We start from the raw sequence: 22,070 nt of genomic DNA, 5'->3' as shown, positions 1-22,070 counted from the left end.
TGTGGGAGAATCATGACCCCCAGGCAATGTGGGAGCATCATGACTCCCATGTAATGTGGGAGCATCATGGCTCCCAGGTAATGTGGGAGCATCATGGCTCCCAGGTAATGTGGGAGCATCATGACTCCCAGGTAATGTGGGAATATCATGATTCCCAGGTAATGTGGGAGCATGATGACTCCCAGGTAATGTGGGAGTATCATGGCTCCCAGGTAATGTGGGAGAATCATGACCCCCAGGCAATGTGGGAGCATCATGACTCCCAGGTAATGTGGGAGCATCATGGCTCCCAGGTAATGTGGGAGCATCATGACTCCCAGGTAATGTGGGAGATTTATGCAACCTTGATGACTGGGGTTGTCTCTTGATCAGCTAACTGTCTTGATCAGCTGACTACTGTGTATTGGTCAGCTGACTGATGTGTCTTGATCAGCTGACTGTCTTGATCAGCTGGCTGTCTTGATCAGCTGACTGCTGTGTCTTGGTCAGCTGACTGATGTGTCTTGGTCAGCTGACTGGTGTGTCTTGGTCAGCTGACTGATGTGTCTTTGTCAGCTGACTGCTGTGTCTTGATCAGCTGACTGCTGTGTCTTGGTCAGCTAACTGATGTGTGTTGGTCAGCTGACTGATGTGTCTTGAACAGCTGACTGTCTTGGTCAGCTGACTGATGTGTCTTGATCAGCTGACTGCTGTGTCTTGGTCAGCTGACTGATGTGTCTTGGTCAGAAGACTGATGTGTCTTGGTCAGCTGACTGATGTGTCTTGGTCAGCTGACTGCTGTGTCTTGGTCAACTGACTGATGTGTCTTGGTCAGCTGACTGTCTTGATCAGGTGACTAATGTGTCTTGGTCAGCTGACTGTCTTGATCAGGTGACTGTCTTGATCAGCTGACTGCCTTGATCAGCTGACTGTCTTGATCAAGTGACTGTCTTGATCAGCTGACTGTCTTGATCAGCTGACTGTCTTGATCAGCTGACTGCGTTGATCAGCTGACTGTCTTGATCAGCTGACTGTCTTGATCAGCTGACTGTCTTGCCCAGCTGACTGTCTTGATCAGCTGACTGTCTTGATCAGCTGACTGTCTTGATCAGATGACTGTCTTGACCAGCTGACTGTCTTGATCAGCTGACTGTCTTGATCAGCTGACTATCTTGGTCAGCTGACTGATGTGTCTTGATCAGCTGACTGTCTTGATCAGCTGACTGTGAACATTAAAATGGTATAAAATACCGACAGGTTGTTAGGTAAGACACATGTGCAACAGTTAGGTATCTTTATTTCGAAACGTTTCGCCTACACAGTAGGCTACTGTGTAGGCGAAACGTTTCGAAATAAAGATACCTAACCGTTGCATATGTGTCTTACCTAACAATCAGCTGACTGTCTTGATCAGCTGACTGTCTTGATCAGCTGACTGTCTTGGTCAGCTGACTGTCTTGATCAGCTGACTATCTTGATCAGCTGATGTGTCTTGTTCAGCTGACTGATGTGTCTTGGTCAGATGACTGATGTGTCTTGGTCAGCTGACTGATGTGTCTTGGTCAGCTGACTGCTGTGTCTTGATCAGCTGACTGCTGTGTCTTGGTCAGATTACTGATGTGTCTTGGTCAGCTGACTGCTGTGTCTTGGTCAGATCACTGATGTGTCTTGATCAGCTGACTGTCTTGGTCAGCTGACTGATGTGTCTTGGTCAGCTGACTGATGTGTCTTGATCAGCTGACTGTCTTGACCAGCTGACTGTCTTGATCAGCTGACTGTCTTGATCAGATGACTGTCTTGATCAGCTGACTGTCTTGATCAGCTGACTGTCTTGATCACCTGACTATCTTGGTTAGCTGACTGATGTGTCTTGATCAGCTGACTGATGTGTCTTGATCAGCTGACTGTCTTGATCAGCTGACTGTCTTGATCAGCTGACTGTCTTGGTCAGCTGACTGTCTTGATCAGCTGACTATCTTGATCAGCTGACTGTCTTGATCAGCTGACTGCCTTGGTCAGCTGACTGTCTTGATCAGCTGACTGCTGTGTCTTGGTCAGCTGACTGATGTATCTTGTTCAGCTGACTGATGTGTCTTGGTCAGCTGACTGATGTGTCTTGGTCAGCTGACTGCTGTCTTGATCAGCTGACTGCTGTGTCTTGGTCAGCTTACTGATGTGTCTTGCTCAGCTGACTGCTGTGTCTTGGTCAGATTACTGATGTGTCTTGATCAGCTGACTGTCTTGGTCAGCTGACTGATGTGTCTTGATCAGCTGACTGCTGTGTCTTGGTCAGCTGACTGATGTGTCTTGGTCAGATTACTGATGTGTCTTGGTCAGCTGACTGCTGTGTCTTGATCAGCTGACTGCTGTGTCTTGGTCAGATTACTGATGTGTCTTGGTCAGCTGACTGCTGTGTCTTGGTCAGATTACTGATGTGTCTTGATCAGCTGACTGTCTTGGTCAGCTGACTGATGTGTCTTGGTCAGCTGACTGATGTGTCTTGATCAGCTGACTGATGTGTGCCTTGGTCAGCTGACTAATGTGTCTTGGTCAGCTGACTGATGTGTCTTGATCAGCTGACTGTCTTGATCAGCTGACTGTCTTGATCAGCTGACTGTCTTGATAAGCTGACTGTCTTGATCAGCTGACTGTCTTGATCAGCTAACTGTCTTGATCAGTTGACTGTCTTGATCAGCTGACTGTCTTGATCAGCTAACTGTCTTGATCAGTTGACTGTCCTGATGAGCTGACTGTCTTGATCAGCTGACTGTCTTGATCAGCTGACTGTCTTGATCAGCTGACTGTCTTGATCCGTTGACTGTCTTGATCAGCTGACTGTCTTGATCAGCTGACTGTCTTGATCAGCTGACTGTCTTGGTCAGCTGACTGATGTGTCTTTATCATCTGACTTCTTGATCAGCTGATTGTGTTGATCAGCTGGCTGTCTTGGTCAGCTGACTATCTTGATCAGCTGACTGTCTTGGTCAGCTGACTGTCTTGATCAGCTGACTGTCTTGATCAGCTGACTGTCTTGATCAGCTGACTGTCTTGATCAGCTGACTGTCTTGATCAGCTGACTGTCTTGATCAGCTGACTGCAATGCTTCGGTCAGAAAAGTTTAGTTACCGTCTACTAGTAAGGTCGAGTTTACACCCACTGACAAAGTTGAGTGTGTAGCACCACTGGTAAGGTTGACAGTCACACGCACTGGACACACACACCTCTACATTTTAGCCACCTCACCTCTCTCACCTCACACACACACACACACACACACACGCACACACACACACACACACACACACACACACACACACACAATACATTTTCTTACAATCATGACCGGAACTGTGGGTCACGGGTAAGTGTCGAGAAAGTTAATGTCCTCAAGAATGTGTCAAAAAAAGATTTAAGATGCATGACATAAGAATTTTATTTTCCCTTCTCATGAATATATTCCATTTGTAGCACAGAAACAGCCAGGTTGTACAGGTACAACATGGTGGGTACGAACAAGTGGGAGTGTACAGTGTTAAAGTTAGAATATGTAAGTGATAATGTCCAAGAATGCGTTTCACGGTGCCCCGTAGCCTGGTGGCTAAAGCACTCGCTTCACACGGCGAGAGTTCGGGTTCGATTCCCAGCGAGGGTAGAAACATTGGGCGTATTTCTTTACACCGGTTGTCTATGTTCCCTCATCAGTAAAGTGGGTACCTGGGTGATAGTTGACTGGTGTGGGTCGCATCCTGGGACAAAACTGACCTAATTTGCCCTAAATGCTCTGCATAACAAGGTACTTTCTATACAGTAGTATGTATACCTTGTACATGTACTTGTAGTAAAAAAATATATTATTAAGTTTCCTGTTTATTAGCGTTAATTGATATTATTGATGAACACCGTCAGTCTCGTGACTACTCTGCACGAGTTCAACTATCTTAGTGAAAAGGTCAACTTGTTAGTGTTGAACTGTGTCTTCCCTCGCTGGGAATCGAACCCAGACCTTCGCCATGTGAAGCGAGAACTTCAGCCACTAGGCCACGAGGCAAATTCAGGTTCAAGGTTAAGGGTAAGCTTTGAGTTACACTTTAGCAGTTGTTTGCTAACATTACGTTACAACTGCTTGCAAACATGTTCGTCTTACATGTCTCATATAATCGTGCGCCTTATATGCCGGAAAATACGGTAGTTTCTCAGTTTCAATGAAAAGTTGGAACAAAGTGGCCGTGTCCACTCGCCCGGAGGAGGACACAGTGACCGTCACTGAACAATACACGCAGGATGACGGGTGGTCAAGTGTAACGCAATTAGTACAACATACGGAAATTAGAGTTTTTTGTATTTTACGCCAGGGCGTACACATGCGCCAGATTTACGCCAAGTGGGTGACACATGACAACATAACCATGCAACCAAAACACGTGTTTTTGTTTGCTTCAGTATTCCCAGTATGATGACGCAAAGTGACGCAAAGTGACGCAAAGTGATGCTTCTTTGGATGACCTGCAAAATGTACACTTCCAATTTTCCGCATTTATATATATATATATATATATATATATATATATATATATATATATATATATATATATATATATATATATATATATATATATATATATATATATATATATGGCGTGCCGAATAAATAAAACTTGCAATTTGACTTAAACAGCAACGCTCTTCTTGCCGAATAAGACAAGCGAGAATTTGTGTATGCAATAATTTCGCAAAAATCATTCTGACCCTAACGAAAAGTATATATTTCGTTGTGTTTGTTTATTATTAAATTGTTGTAAACTTATCTAAAATATATTTAGTTCAATTAGGTTAAATTAAATTGCGTTTCTTATAATAAGGTTAGGTAGGTTTTCTAAGGTTCTTTTGGTACAGAATTATTATGAGAGAAAATTTTTTGAAAGGACTTAATTTTAAAAGTTCTTGTTAATTGACCAGTTTTACCTTTTCGGCACGACATATATGTAGGAAAGGGTTAAAACTGTAGGGGTCACACAGCTCCTTCTGGGCAATGGGAGATAATCATGCTTAAGCCAGTCAAGGGAAGGGTATTTTTACGTCCTTCAATTAAGAACCTCTCATGGACATGCAGGCATGAGGCACTTCTCTTCAGGAAAGGTCTGTGTAACAGTGCCACAGCAAAGGTCTGTGTAACAGTGCCACATCAAAGGTCTGTGTAACAGTGCCACAGCAAAGGTCTGTGTAACAGTGCCATACCAGTCTGTGTAACAGTGCCAGAGCAAAGGTCTGTGTAACAGTGCCACAGCAAAGGTCTGTGTAACAGTGCCACATCAAAGGTCTGTGTAACAGTGCCACAGCAAAGGTCTGTGTAACAGTGCCATACCAGTCTGTGTAACAGTGCCACAGCAAAGGTCTGTGTAACAGTGCCACAGCAAAGGTCTGTGTAACAGTGCCACATCAAAGGTCTGTGTAACAGTGCCACAGCAAAGGTCTGTGTAACAGTGCCATACCAGTCTGTGTAACAGTGCCACAGCAAAGGTCTGTGTAACAGTGCCACAGCAAAGGTCTGTGTAACAGTGCCACAGCAAAGGTCTGTGTAACAGTGCCACAGCAAAGGTCTGCGTAACAGTGCCACAGCAAAGGTCTGTGTAACAGTGCCATACCAGTCTGTGTAACAGTGTCACACCAAAGGTCTGTGTAACAGTGCCACAGCAAAGGCCTGTGTAACAGTGCCACACCAAAGGTCTGTGTAACAGTGCCACAGCAAAGGTCTGTGTAACAGTGCCACACCAAAGGTCTGTGTAACAGTGCCATACCAGTCTGTGTAACAGTGTCACAGCAAAGGTCTGTGTAACAGTGCCACAGCAAATGTCTGTGTAACAGTGCCACAGCAAAGGTCTGTGTAACAGTGCCACAGCAAAGGTCTGTGTAACAGTGCCACACCAAAGGTCTGTGTAACAGTGCCACACCAAAGGCCTGTGTAACAGTGCCACAGCAAAGGTGTGTGTAACAGTGCCACAGCAAAGGTCTGTGTAACTGTGCCACATGTCTGGGTAACAGTGCCACACCAAAGGCCTGTGTAACAGTGCCACAGCAAAGGTCTGTGTATCAGTGCCACAGCAAAGGTCTGTGTAACAGTGCCACATGTCTGGGTAACAGTGCCACACCAAAGGTCTGTGTAACAGTGCCACACCAAAGGCCTGTGTAACAGTGCCACAGCAAAGGTGTGTGTAACAGTGCCACAGCAAAGGTCTGTGTAACTGTGCCACATGTCTGGGTAACAGTGCCACACCAAAGGCCTGTGTAACAGTGCCACAGCAAAGGTCTGTGTATCAGTGCCACAGCAAAGGTCTGTGTAACAGTGCCACATGTCTGGGTAACAGTGCCACACCAAAGGTCTGTGTAACAGTGCCACACCAAAGGTCCGGTTAACAGTACCACACCTTTGGTGTGGCACTATTATTCAGCCTCACTGCACCTGTATCTACCTCACCCCTCCCAGCCTCCGTAACCAATCTCGCCTTTACCATTGTTTACCCTTCTCAACATCTCTCAGCCTCCGCCCTCCAGAGCTTTTGCTCTCTGTACCTAATCCACATTTATGCTAATTCAGCTGCTATTGAAAAAACAAAACAATTTTCTTCTTAACGACACTTCAGCAAAAGGGAGATCAAATCTACCACCGTCCTAAACAGATTGGAAGAGGATGTGGGACTGTTTATCTCAAACTATTTTTTCCGTGGCTTTCACCGTCTGCAGTATTAGTCTCTGTACTGAAATGATAAATCCACTGACTCGCAAATCGTCTCCACAGTCAAGAACTGAGAGTTCAAAGTACCTACATTACTGTGTGTTCAAAGTACGTACATTACAGTGTGTTCAAAGTACGTACATTACAGTGTGTTCAAAGTACGTACATTACAGTGTGTTCAAAGTACGTACATTACAGTATGTTCAAAGTACGTACGTTATTGTTTGTTCAAAGTACCTACATTACTTTGTGTTCAAAGTACGTACGTTATTGTGTGTTCAAAATACCTACATTGCAGTGTTCAAAGTGCCGACGTTACTTTTCGCGCATTCTCTGACTGTTGTAAAACGTCTTGTTTATCTTCAGAGGACGGGTTGGTATGCGTACAGAAGACATAAGGGATGCTGCGTCCATGTTTCTGTACACAACACCTCGCCTCACACCTGTGTGTTGTTGAATCAAAGTCTCAACACTGCTGCAAGCAGTGTTGAATTCATTAACGCATTACCTGGTTCCCTGTTCCCTTTACTGACCACACACCAGTGCAACTGGTGATGATTGACTTCTTGCTTTTTCATTATTATTATTATTATTATTATTATTATTATTATTATTATTATTATTATTATTATTATTATTGCTGCATTAATGGTGGAATTCTGAAGCCGTAAGAGTCTTACGGTTTGGAGGTCATTGGAGGCAATCGGATTCGATTCCAGGATAAGGAGGAAAGTTTAAATTCCTTAAATCAAGAGCCCTTGTCCCCATAATAGACATCCAGGCACCTTCCAGGAGAGATGTTTTCTTTTTCAGATGCTCCATCGCAGGGTGACATTAGTACATGTTATCGCTTATCGGCATCATTGGGGAGGACATACTACAGATGCTGGAGACAAAGACGTCATCTCAGCTATTGTGCATGTGATCACCCGTAATGTTTACCGAGACTAGCTGAGAGATGCGACTATTTCCCGACCTGCATTTACGCTTGCAACACTCCTCTCACTCTAATACAAAGGCTGAACTATAGGTAACCAGATTGGGATTGATCATTGAGGGTTGCAGACCCTGATATATGAGAAAGCAAGACAGGAACAGAAGTACACAGGTCAGTTACTGGTACACTGGTGGATATCACAGTGTTGTCACTGTGGTACACTGGTGGATATCACAATGTTATTACTAGTACACTGGTGGATATCACAGTGTTGTTACTGTGCTACACCTGTGGACATCACAGTATTGCTACTGTGCTACACTGGTGGACATCACAGTGTTGTTACTGTGGTACACTGGTGGACATCACAGTGTGATTACTGTGGTACACTGGTGGACATCACAGTGTTGTTACTGTGCTACACTGGTGGACATCACAGTATTGCTACTGTGCTACACTGGTGGACATCACAGTGTTGTTACTGTGGTACACTGGTGGACATCACAGTGTTGTTACTGTGCTACACTGGTGGACATCACAGTGTTGTTACTGTGGTACACTGGTGGACATCACAGTATTGCTACTGTGCTACACTGGTGGACATCACAGTGTTGTTACTGTGGTACACTGGTGGACATCACAGTGTTGTTACTGTGGTACACTGGTGGACATCACAGTGTTGTTACTGTGCTACACTGGTGGACATCACAGTGTTGTTACTGTGGTACACTGGTGGACATCACAGTGTTGTTACTGTGCTACACTGGTGGACATCACAGTGTTGTTACTGTGCTACACTGGTGGACATCACAGTGTTGTTACTGTGCTACACTGGTGGACATCACAGTGTTGTTACTGTGGTACACTGGTGGACATCACAGTGTTGTTACTGTGCTACACTGGTGGACATCACAGTGTTGTTACTGTGCTACACTGGTGGACATCACAGTGTTGTTACTGTGCTACACTGGTGGACATCACAGTGTTGTTACTGTGCTACACTGGTGGACATCGCAGTGTTGTTACTGTGCTACACTGGTGGACATCACATTGTTGTTACTGTGCTACACTGGTGGACATCACAGTGTTGTTACTGTGCTACACTGGTGGACATCAGTGTTGTTACTGTGCTACACTGGTGGACATCACAGTGTTGTTACTGTGCTACAATGGTGGACATCAGTGTTGTTACTGTGCTACACTGGTGGACATCACAGTGTTGTTACTGTGGTACACTGGTGGACATCACAGTGTTGTTACTGTGCTACAATGGTGGACATCAGTGTTGTTACTGTGCTACACTGGTGGTCATCACAGTGTTAACTGGTACACTGGTGGACATCGCAGTATTGTTACTGTGGTACACTGGTGGACATCAGCAGTCAACATGCCTCTGTACCATCGGGATAAAAGCTGTACAACTCTTGACAAAGAGTTCACAATACGGAGTCTTTCAGTAAACAGACTTACAGAGTCTAAAGCAAGAACCATCAGACATGTCTCTCAGCAAAACCTTTTCTCAGTTTCAGCTTAATAACGTCAGTTATTAAGCCTCTGACACGAGAATTAGTCAGCCTCTGCCACACCAGTCATTCAGCAATTGACACACCAGTCTGCCAGATGTCGTCTCGGCTATCTCCTAAGACATACTTCCCATAACCCCGTGCCCTCATTACCGCCAGTAAAGCTCTAATATATGCATAAATAAAGCACATGTGCAATGTGTGGAAAACTTTGGTTTAGAATTTTCGGTCACCAGGAAACTCCTGGTGAGCAAAACGTCTCCTAAATAATAGTTCTCTACACATTTGTCAGCTGTGGCTACCTCGTGGTATAAACACCACGACAGCCACCCAAGCAGACATCACGAACACCACTGTCATAAGCTTTATTTTAGCAGCCAACAGCTCCATCAAGTACTGTCTTACATTTGACAGTATCTTACGGAGGTCATAGATACACACACATACACAGTCACACTTTGTAACAGAAGAATCTCACAATTTCCTATAGCGCTGAATTTACCTTGACATCTTTCTTCCCTCTTGGCCTAAAGCCACGTTAGAATTGTAAGTCCCGGTCAACCTGCCAAATTGAAAGTCGCCCTCAACCTGCATCTTAGGATGACCGAAGACATCTCAATCAAACTTTGATCAACTTGCTGTAACTGCTCGACGAGTTTTAGAAACTTTGTGTGACTTGCGACATCGTAATGGACGCGATTGTAAACAACTCGCTGAAGGGAATGGTGTTACAACCCATAACATGGGATCGAACCCCATCTCCGTTTACACTTACAGTCTTAAGGGTTTCCAAACCTCTTCTCGCTTTGTGCCCGTCATCGTCATCTTACTGAAGCATAGGAGAAAAACAGATCTCTCCTTTTCCGTCCTACTGCCCTTGCTGACTACCTCTGCATGGTCATCGAACGGGTGATAAAAAGCTACAATTTTGAGAGTCAGGGAACGTATTTAATGGTGGGCAGTGCGCATTTCGCGCTCACTAGCGCACACTTGGTCATTTAATGGACTTTGAGCACTATATCCTTCAGGTATAAGGGGAATTACCAGTAGACCCCTACCCTGGATGCTTTCAAGAGAGAGCTGGACGGATATCTAAAGTCAGTACCCGATCAGCCGGGCTGTGGTTCGTACGTTGGACTACATGCGACCGGCAATAACAGCCTGGTTGATCAGGCCCTGATCCACCGGGAGGCCTGGTCAAGGACTGGGCCGCGGGGGCGTTGACCCCTGAAACACCCTCCAGGTAGTCCTTCAGCCGAAAATAGTGAGTTATTGCAGCGAGACATAAAGGCCTTTGAAGTGATACCGCGACCGGGGATACTAAACAGATGTTTACCTGGAGAGAGTTCCGGGGGTCAACGCCCCCGCGGCCCGGTCTGTGACCAGGCCTCCTTAGGTCAGTGTCCCAGGATGCGACCCACACCAGTCGACTAACACCCAGGTACCCATTTTACTGATGGGGAACATAGACAACAGGTTGAAAGAAACACGTCCAATGTTTCTACTCTGGCTGGGAATCGAACCCAGACCCTCGCCGTGTGAAGCGAGAGCGTTAACCACCAGGCCACCAGACTTGGACAAATGACTAGTCACACTAACACACAAAAATATACTGGTATATATACATACTCCATCATCTTCGTGTAACTAGTCAATGGTCCAAGTCGGACAGAAACGTCATCATAACTTTCTTTTTCCTACATGTGGGTTATTTGTGCTTTATTCCTTTAATAGTTATAATTGTCCATCTATTCTTACTGAAGTTGTCAGCCATCGGTGACCGGCCCAGCGTCAATGTCGTCGTTGTTGTTAATGGTGATCAGCACAGCAAGAATATTCCCATTATTATCCTTTGTTTATTTTACTGGGGGAAGGTTACTAAAGCCGTAAGGGTCATGCAGCGTCTCAAGGGACTGGGAGACAATCAGGTTCTTTTCGCTTCGTAAAGGAAGAGATCAGGTACAATTCCTTGGACCTTAACTCCTACTTTTACCTCCCTCTCACAAGCCATCAAGACTGGGAAGACGCAATAGACAGTAGACAGTTCTCCCCGGTAGACAGTCCTTCCCAGCAGATAGCCTTCCCAGCAGACAGTCCTTCCCAGCAGACAGTCCTTCCCAGAGGACAGTCCTTCCCAGCAGATAGCCTTCCCAGCAGACAGTCCTTCCCAGCAGATAGTCCTTCACAGCAGACAGCCCTTCCCAGCAGACAGTCCTTCCCAGCAGACAGTCCTTCCCAGAGGACAGTCCTTCCCAGCAGACAGTCCTTCCCAGCAGACAGTCCTTCCCAGCAGACAGTCCTTCCCAGCAGACAGTCCTTCGCAGAGGACAGTCCTTCCCAGCAGACAGCCCTTCCCAGCAGACAGCCCTTCCCAGCAGACAGTCCTTCCCAGCAGACAGTCCTTCCCAGTAGACAGTCCTTCCCAGCAGACAGTCCTTCCCAGCAGAATTCTTCACAGCAGACAGTCCTTCCCAGCAGACAGTCCTCGGTAGATAGCCTTGGTGCTTACTACCAAATCTTAATATCTCTTTCAATGTACTCCTATGCACTCGCATAGCCTCTCATATACTCCCATGCACTTCCATAGCCTCTCAGATACTCTCATGCACTCCCATAGCCTCTCATATACTCACATGCACTCCCATAGCCTCTCATATACTCCCATCCACCCCCACGCACTCCCACTCTCCACATGCATCGTCCACACTACAAACCTCAGGTCAGAATGACGCATCAAGAATGACTGGCCATCTAGACGCTGGATAATCCTCTCATGCTAGAAAAAGCACAGTATTGGATAAGCGTGTATAGAGAAGGGGGCTATCAGTGACACTACTGTATGATGTATGATGTATACACGACCTATGTGCTGAGGCCCTTAACGCTCTGCAGTTTATCTAAGATTCGCGAAGCTTTATTGATAAATCTGTACACAGAGCGAAACGTGGCTAGGTAAAGCTTTCAAGAGTGAAACGTGAATTGATAAGGTCACCACAGAAGGAAACGTGACATGATAAAGCTCTTCCTAGTGCGAAGCGCGACTTGAAAAAGCTCCACACAGAGCGAAATGTGGCAAACGTGGCTTGAGGAAACACTGTACAGAGCAAAACGTGACTTGATACAACTCTATAGAGGGCGAAACGTGACTTGAGAAAGCTCTACACAGAGCGAAACATGATAAAGCTCTACATAGAGCAAAAAGTGACTTAAATGTTTTATCCCCCCTTGGGAAAGCATGAGGACCTCAACTGGGAAGGTCGAGTGTCGAAACGTGCAACAAACTATGTTCGAAATGTACAACAACGTATACTTTTCTATTTTTATCTACACGAGGGTTTCTGACCTTCATGAATAAGGCAGTATATATATATATATATATATATATATATATATATATATATATATATATATATATATATATATATATATATATATATATATATATATATATTTATTTTTTTTTTTTTTTATTATCACACTGGCCGATTCCCACCAAGGCAGGGTGGCCCGAAAAAGAAAAACTTTCACCATCATTCACTCCATCACTGTCTTGCCAGAAGGGTGCTTTACACTACAGTTTTTAAACTGCAACATTAACACCCCTCCTTCAGAGTGCAGGCACTGTACTTCCCATCTCCAGGACTCAAGTCCGGCATGCCGGTTTCCCTGAATCCCTTCATAAATGTTACTTTGCTCACACTCCAACAGCACGTCAAGTATTAAAAACCATTTGTCTCCATTCACTCCTATCAAACACGCTCACGCATGCCTGCTGGAAGTCGAAGCCCCTCGCACACAAAACCTCCTTTACCCCCTCCCTCCAACCCTTCCTAGGCCGACCCCTACCCCGCCTTCCTTCCACTACAGACTGATACACTCTTGAAGTCATTCTGTTTCGCTCCATTCTCTCTACATGTCCGAACCACCTCAACAACCCCTCCTCAGCCCTCTGGACAACAGTTTTGGTAATCCCGCACCTCCTCCTAACTTCCAAACTACGAATTCTCTGCATTATATTCACACCACACATTGCCCTCAGACACGACATCTCCACTGCCTCCAGCCTTCTCCTCGCTGCAACATTCATCACCCACGCTTCACACCCATATAAGAGCGTTGGTAAAACTATACTCTCATACATTCCCCTCTTTGCCTCCAAGGACAAAGTTCTTTGTCTCCACAGACTCCTAAGTGCACCACTCACTCTTTTTCCCTCATCAATTCTATGATTCACCTCATCTTTCATAGACCCATCCGCTGACACGTCCACTCCCAAATATCTGAATACGTTCACCTCCTCCATACTCTCTCCCTCCAATCTGATATTCAATCTTTCATCACCTAATCTTTTTGTTATCCTCATAACCTTACTCTTTCCTGTATTCACCTTTAATTTTCTTCTTTTGCACACCCTACCAAATTCATCCACCAATCTCTGCAACTTCTCTTCAGAATCTCCCAAGAGCACAGTGTCATCAGCAAAGAGCAGCTGTGACAACTCCCACTTTGTGTGTGATTCTTTATCTTTTAACTCCACGCCTCTTGCCAAGACCCTCGCATTTACTTCTCTTACAACCCCATCTATAAATATATTAAACAACCACGGTGACATCACACATCCTTGTCTAAGGCCTACTTTTACTGGGAAAAAATTTCCCTCTTTCCTACATACTCTAACTTGAGCCTCACTATCCTCGTAAAAACTCTTCACTGCTTTCAGTAACCTACCTCCTACACCATACACTTGCAACATCTGCCACATTGCCCCCCTATCCACCCTGTCATACGCCTTTTCCAAATCCATAAATGCCACAAAGACCTCTTTAGCCTTATCTAAATACTGTTCACTTATATGTTTCACTGTAAACACCTGGTCCACACACCCCCTACCTTTCCTAAAGCCTCCTTGTTCATCTGCTATCCTATTCTCCGTCTTACTCTTAATTCTTTCAATTATAACTCTACCATACACTTTACCAGGTACACTCAACAGACTTATCCCCCTATAATTTTTGCACTCTCTTTTGTCCCCTTTGCCTTTATACAAAGGAACTATGCATGCTCTCTGCCAATCCCTAGGTACCTTACCCTCTTCCATACATTTATTAAATAATTGCACCAACCACTCCAAAACTATATCCCCACCTGCTTTTAACATTTCTATCTTTATCCCATCAATCCCGGCTGCCTAACCCCCTTTCATTTTACCTACTGCCTCACGAACTTCCCCCACACTCACAACTGGCTCCTCCTCACTCCTACAAGATGTTATTCCTCCTTGCCCTATACACGAAATCACAGCTTCCCTATCTTCATCAACATTTAACAATTCCTCAAAATATTCCCTCCATCTTCCCAATACCTCTAACTCTCCATTTAATAACTCTCCTCTCCTATTTTTAACTGACAAATCCATTTGTTCTCTAGGCTTTCTTAACTTGTTAATCTCACTCCAAAACTTTTTCTTATTTTCAACAAAATTTGTTGATAACATCTCACCCACTCTCTCATTTGCTCTCTTTTTACATTGCTTCACCACTCTCTTAACTTCTCTCTTTTTCTCCATATACTCTTCCCTCCTTGCATCACTTCTACTTTGTAAAAACTTCTCATATGCTAACTTTTTCTCCCTTACTACTCTCTTTACATCATCATTCCACCAATCGCTCCTCTTCCCTCCTGCACCCACTTTCCTGTAACCACAAACTTCTGCTGAACACTCTAACACTACATTTTTAAACCTACCCCATACCTCTTCGACCCCATTGCCTATGCTCTCATTAGCCCATCTATCCTCCAATAGCTGTTTATATCTTACCCTAACTGCCTCCTCTTTTAGTTTATAAACCTTCACCTCTCTCTTCCCTGATGCTTCTATTCTCCTTGTATCCCATCTACCTTTTACTCTCAGTGTAGCTACAACTAGAAAGTGATCTGATATATCTGTGGCCCCTCTATAAACATGTACATCCTGAAGTCTACTCAACAGTCTTTTATCTACCAATACATAATCCAACAAACTACTGTTATTTCGCCCTACATCATATCTTGTATACTTATTTATCCTCTTTTTCTTAAAATATGTATTACCTATAACTAAACCCCTTTCTATACAAAGTTCAATCAAAGGGCTCCCATTATCATTTACACCTGGCACCCCAAACTTACCTACCACACCCTCTCTAAAAGTTTCTCCTACTTTAGCATTCAAGTCCCCTACCACAATTACTCTCTCACTTGGTTCAAAGGCTCCTATACATTCACTTAACATCTCCCAAAATCTCTCTCTCTCCTCTGCATTCCTCTCTTCTCCAGGTGCATACACGCTTATTATGACCCACTTCTCGCATCCAACCTTTACTTTAATCCACATAATTCTTGAATTTACACATTCATATTCTCTTTTCTCCTTCCATAACTGATCATTTAACATTACTGCTACCCCTTCCTTTGCTCTAACTCTCTCAGATACTCCAGATTTAATCCGATTTATTTCCCCCCACTGAAACTCTCCTAACCCCTTCAGCTTTGTTTCGCTTAGGGCCAGGACATCCAACTTCTTTTCATTCATAACATCAGCAATCATCTGTTTCTTGTCATCCGCACTACATCCACGCACATTTAAGCAACCCAGTTTTATAAAATTTTTCTTCTTCTCTTTTTTAGTAATTGTATACAGGAGAAGGGGTTACTAGCCCATTGCTCCCGGCATTTTAGTCGCCTCATACGACACGCATGGCTTACGGAGGAAAGATTCTTTTCCACTTCCCCATGGACAATAGAAGAAATAAAAAAGAACAAGAGCTATTTAGAAAAAGGAGAAAAACCTAGATGTATGTATATATATATATGCATGTGCGTGTCTGTGAAGTGTGACCAAAGTGTAAGTAGGAGTAGCAAGATATCCCTGTTATCTTAGCGTGTTTATGAGACAGAAAAAGAAAACCAGCAATCCTACCATCATGCAAAACAGTTACAGGTTTTTGTTTCACAGTCATCTGGCAGGACGGTAGTACTTCCCTGGGTGGTTGCTGTCTACCAACCTACTACCTAATATATATATATATATATATATTTATATATATATATATATATATATATATATATATATATATATATATATATATGAAAAATTATATACTCTTTCAGAGTGCAGGCACTGTACTTCCCACCTCCAGGACCGTAACATCACCTCTCCTTCAGGGTGCAGGCACTGTACCTCCCACCTCCAGGACCGTAACATCACCTCTCCTTCAGGGTGCAGGCACTGTACTTCCCACCTCCAGGACCGTAACATCACCTCTCCTTCAGGGTGCAGGCACTGTACCTCCCACCTCCAGGACCGTAACATCACCTCTCCTTCAGGGTGCAGGCACTGTACTTCCCACCTCCAGGACCGTAACATCACCTCTCCTTCAGGGTGCAGGCACTGTACTTCCCACCTCCAGGACCGTAACATCACCTCTCCTTCAGGGTGCAGGCACTGTACTTCCCACCTCCAGGACCGTAACATCACCTCTCCTTCAGGGTGCAGGCACTGTACTTCCCACCTCCAGGACCGTAACATCACCTCTCCTTCAGGGTGCAGGCACTGTACTTCCCACCTCCAGGACCGTAACATCACCTCTCCTTCAGGGTGCAGGCACTGTACTTCCCACCTCCAGGACCGTAACATCACCTCTCCTTCAGGGTGCAGGCACTGTACTTCCCACCTCCAGGACCGTAACATCACCTCTCCTTCAGGGTGCAGGCGCTGTACCTCCCACCTCCAGGACCGTAACATCACCTCTCCTTCAGGGTGCAGGCGCTGTACCTCCCACCTCCAGGACCGTAACATCACCTCTCCTTCAGGGTGCAGGCACTGTACCTCCCACCTCCAGGACCGTAACATCACCTCTCCTTCAGGGTGCAGGCACTGTACCTCCCACCTCCAGGACCGTAACATCACCTCTCCTTCAGGGTGCAGGCGCTGTACCTCCCACCTCCAGGACCGTAACATCACCTCTCCTTCAGGGTGCAGGCACTGTACCTCCCACCTCCAGGACCGTAACATCACCTCTCCTTCAGGGTGCAGGCACTGTACTTCCCACCTCCAGGACCGTAACATCACCTCTCCTTCAGGGTGCAGGCACTGTACTTCCCACCTCCAGGACCGTAACATCACCTCTCCTTCAGGGTGCAGGCACTGTACCTCCCACCTCCAGGACCGTAACATCACCTCTCCTTCAGGGTGCAGGCACTGTACTTCCCACCTCCAGGACCGTAACATCACCTCTCCTTCAGGGTGCAGGCGCTGTACCTCCCACCTCCAGGACCGTAACATCACCTCTCCTTCAGGGTGCAGGCACTGTACCTCCCACCTCCAGGACCGTAACATCACCTCTCCTTCAGGGTGCAGGCACTGTACTTCCCACCTCCAGGACCGTAACATCACCTCTCCTTCAGGGTGCAGGCACTGTACCTCCCACCTCCAGGACCGTAACATCACCTCTCCTTCAGGGTGCAGGCACTGTACTTCCCACCTCCAGGACCGTAACATCACCTCTCCTTCAGGGTGCAGGCACTGTACTTCCCACCTCCAGGACCGTAACATCACCTCTCCTTCAGGGTGCAGGCGCTGTACTTCCCACCTCCAGGACCGTAACATCACCTCTCCTTCAGGGTGCAGGCACTGTACTTCCCACCTCCAGGACCGTAACATCACCTCTCCTTCAGGGTGCAGGCACTGTACTTCCCACCTCCAGGACCGTAACATCACCTCTCCTTCAGGGTGCAGGCGCTGTACCTCCCACCTCCAGGACCGTAACATCACCTCTCCTTCAGGGTGCAGGCACTGTACTTCCCACCTCCAGGACCGTAACATCACCTCTCCTTCAGGGTGCAGGCACTGTACTTCCCACCTCCAGGACCGTAACATCACCTCTCCTTCAGGGTGCAGGCACTGTACTTCCCACCTCCAGGACCGTAACATCACCTCTCCTTCAGGGTGCAGGCACTGTACTTCCCACCTCCAGGACCGTAACATCACCTCTCCTTCAGGGTGCAGGCACTGTACTTCCCACCTCCAGGACCGTAACATCACCTCTCCTTCAGGGTGCAGGCACTGTACCTCCCACCTCCAGGACCGTAACATCACCTCTCCTTCAGGGTGCAGGCACTGTACTTCCCACCTCCAGGACCGTAACATCACCTCTCCTTCAGGGTGCAGGCGCTGTACCTCCCACCTCCAGGACCGTAACATCACCTCTCCTTCAGGGTGCAGGCACTGTACCTCCCACCTCCAGGACCGTAACATCACCTCTCCTTCAGGGTGCAGGCACTGTACTTCCCACCTCCAGGACCGTAACATCACCTCTCCTTCAGGGTGCAGGCACTGTACCTCCCACCTCCAGGACCGTAACATCACCTCTCCTTCAGGGTGCAGGCACTGTACTTCCCACCTCCAGGACCGTAACATCACCTCTCCTTCAGGGTGCAGGCACTGTACTTCCCACTTCCAGGACCGTAACATCACCTCTCCTTCAGGGTGCAGGCGCTGTACTTCCCACCTCCAGGACCGTAACATCACCTCTCCTTCAGGGTGCAGGCACTGTACTTCCCACCTCCAGGACCGTAACATCACCTCTCCTTCAGGGTGCAGGCACTGTACTTCCCACCTCCAGGACCGTAACATCACCTCTCCTTCAGGGTGCAGGCGCTGTACCTCCCACCTCCAGGACCGTAACATCACCTCTCCTTCAGGGTGCAGGCACTGTACTTCCCACCTCCAGGACCGTAACATCACCTCTCCTTCAGGGTGCAGGCACTGTACTTCCCACCTCCAGGACCGTAACATCACCTCTCCTTCAGGGTGCAGGCACTGTACTTCCCACCTCCAGGACCGTAACATCACCTCTCCTTCAGGGTGCAGGCACTGTACTTCCCACCTCCAGGACCGTAACATCACCTCTCCTTCAGGGTGCAGGCACTGTACTTCCCACCTCCAGGACCGTAACATCACCTCTCCTTCAGGGTGCAGGCACTGTACCTCCCACCTCCAGGACCGTAACATCACCTCTCCTTCAGGGTGCAGGCACTGTACTTCCCACCTCCAGGACCGTAACATCACCTCTCCTTCAGGGTGCAGGCACTGTACTTCCCACCTCCAGGACCGTAACATCACCTCTCCTTCAGGGTGCAGGCACTGTACTTCCCACCTCCAGGACCGTAACATCACCTCTCCTTCAGGGTGCAGGCACTGTACTTCCCACCTCCAGGACCGTAACATCACCTCTCCTTCAGGGTGCAGGCACTGTACTTCCCACCTCCAGGACCGTAACATCACCTCTCCTTCAGGGTGCAGGCACTGTACCTCCCACCTCCAGGACCGTAACATCACCTCTCCTTCAGGGTGCAGGCACTGTACTTCCCACCTCCAGGACCGTAACATCACCTCTCCTTCAGGGTGCAGGCACTGTACCTCCCACCTCCAGGACCGTAACATCACCTCTCCTTCAGGGTGCAGGCACTGTACTTCCCACCTCCAGGACCGTAACATCACCTCTCCTTCAGGGTGCAGGCGCTGTACCTCCCACCTCCAGGACCGTAACATCACCTCTCCTTCAGGGTGCAGGCACTGTACTTCCCACCTCCAGGACCGTAACATCACCTCTCCTTCAGGGTGCAGGCGCTGTACCTCCCACCTCCAGGACCGTAACATCACCTCTCCTTCAGGGTGCAGGCACTGTACTTCCCACCTCCAGGACCGTAACATCACCTCTCCTTCAGGGTGCAGGCACTGTACTTCCCACCTCCAGGACCGTAACATCACCTCTCCTTCAGGGTGCAGGCACTGTACTTCCCACCTCCAGGACCGTAACATCACCTCTCCTTCAGGGTGCAGGCACTGTACTTCCCACCTCCAGGACCGTAACATCACCTCTCCTTCAGGGTGCAGGCACTGTACTTCCCACCTCCAGGACCGTAACATCACCTCTCCTTCAGGGTGCAGGCGCTGTACCTCCCACCTCCAGGACCGTAACATCACCTCTCCTTCAGGGTGCAGGCACTGTACCTCCCACCTCCAGGACCGTAACATCACCTCTCCTTCAGGGTGCAGGCGCTGTACCTCCCACCTCCAGGACCGTAACATCACCTCTCCTTCAGGGTGCAGGCGCTGTACCTCCCACCTCCAGGACCGTAACATCACCTCTCCTTCAGGGTGCAGGCACTGTACCTCCCACCTCCAGGACCGTAACATCACCTCTCCTTCAGGGTGCAGGCGCTGTACCTCCCACCTCCAGGACCGTAACATCACCTCTCCTTCAGGGTGCAGGCGCTGTACCTCCCACCTCCAGGACCGTAACATCACCTCTCCTTCAGGGTGCAGGCGCTGTACCTCCCACCTCCAGGACCGTAACATCACCTCTCCTTCAGGGTGCAGGCGCTGTACCTCCCACCTCCAGGACCGTAACATCACCTCTCCTTCAGGGTGCAGGCGCTGTACCTCCCACCTCCAGGACCGTAACATCACCTCTCCTTCAGGGTGCAGGCGCTGTACCTCCCACCTCCAGGACCGTAACATCACCTCTCCTTCAGGGTGCAGGCGCTGTACCTCCCACCTCCAGGACCGTAACATCACCTCTCCTTCAGGGTGCAGGCACTGTACCTCCCACCTCCAGGACCGTAACATCACCTCTCCTTCAGGGTGCAGGCGCTGTACCTCCCACCTCCAGGACCGTAACATCACCTCTCCTTCAGGGTGCAGGCGCTGTACCTCCCACCTCCAGGACCGTAACATCACCTCTCCTTCAGGGTGCAGGCGCTGTACCTCCCACCTCCAGGACCGTAACATCACCTCTCCTTCAGGGTGCAGGCGCTGTACCTCCCACCTCCAGGACCGTAACATCACCTCTCCTTCAGGGTGCAGGCGCTGTACCTCCCACCTCCAGGACCGTAACATCACCTCTCCTTCAGGGTGCAGGCGCTGTACCTCCCACCTCCAGGACCGTAACATCACCTCTCCTTCAGGGTGCAGGCGCTGTACCTCCCACCTCCAGGACCGTAACATCACCTCTCCTTCAGGGTGCAGGCACTGTACCTCCCACCTCCAGGACCGTAACATCACCTCTCCTTCAGGGTGCAGGCGCTGTACCTCCCACCTCCAGGACCGTAACATCACCTCTCCTTCAGGGTGCAGGCACTGTACCTCCCACCTCCAGGACCGTAACATCACCTCTCCTTCAGGGTGCAGGCGCTGTACCTCCCACCTCCAGGACCGTAACATCACCTCTCCTTCAGGGTGCAGGCACTGTACTTCCCACCTCCAGGACCGTAACATCACCTCTCCTTCAGGGTGCAGGCGCTGTACCTCCCACCTCCAGGACCGTAACATCACCTCTCCTTCAGGGTGCAGGCACTGTACCTCCCACCTCCAGGACCGTAACATCACCTCTCCTTCAGGGTGCAGGCGCTGTACCTCCCACCTCCAGGACCGTAACATCACCTCTCCTTCAGGGTGCAGGCACTGTACCTCCCACCTCCAGGACCGTAACATCACCTCTCCTTCAGGGTGCAGGCGCTGTACCTCCCACCTCCAGGACCGTAACATCACCTCTCCTTCAGGGTGCAGGCGCTGTACCTCCCACCTCCAGGACCGTAACATCACCTCTCCTTCAGGGTGCAGGCGCTGTACCTCCCACCTCCAGGACCGTAACATCACCTCTCCTTCAGGGTGCAGGCACTGTACCTCCCACCTCCAGGACCGTAACATCACCTCTCCTTCAGGGTGCAGGCGCTGTACCTCCCACCTCCAGGACCGTAACATCACCTCTCCTTCAGGGTGCAGGCGCTGTACCTCCCACCTCCAGGACCGTAACATCACCTCTCCTTCAGGGTGCAGGCGCTGTACCTCCCACCTCCA

The sequence above is a fragment of the Cherax quadricarinatus genome, chromosome 35, assembly GCF_038502225.1.
Source record: "Cherax quadricarinatus isolate ZL_2023a chromosome 35, ASM3850222v1, whole genome shotgun sequence".
NCBI lineage: Eukaryota > Metazoa > Arthropoda > Malacostraca > Decapoda > Parastacidae > Cherax > Cherax quadricarinatus.
This window is presented reverse-complemented; position numbering follows the sequence as displayed.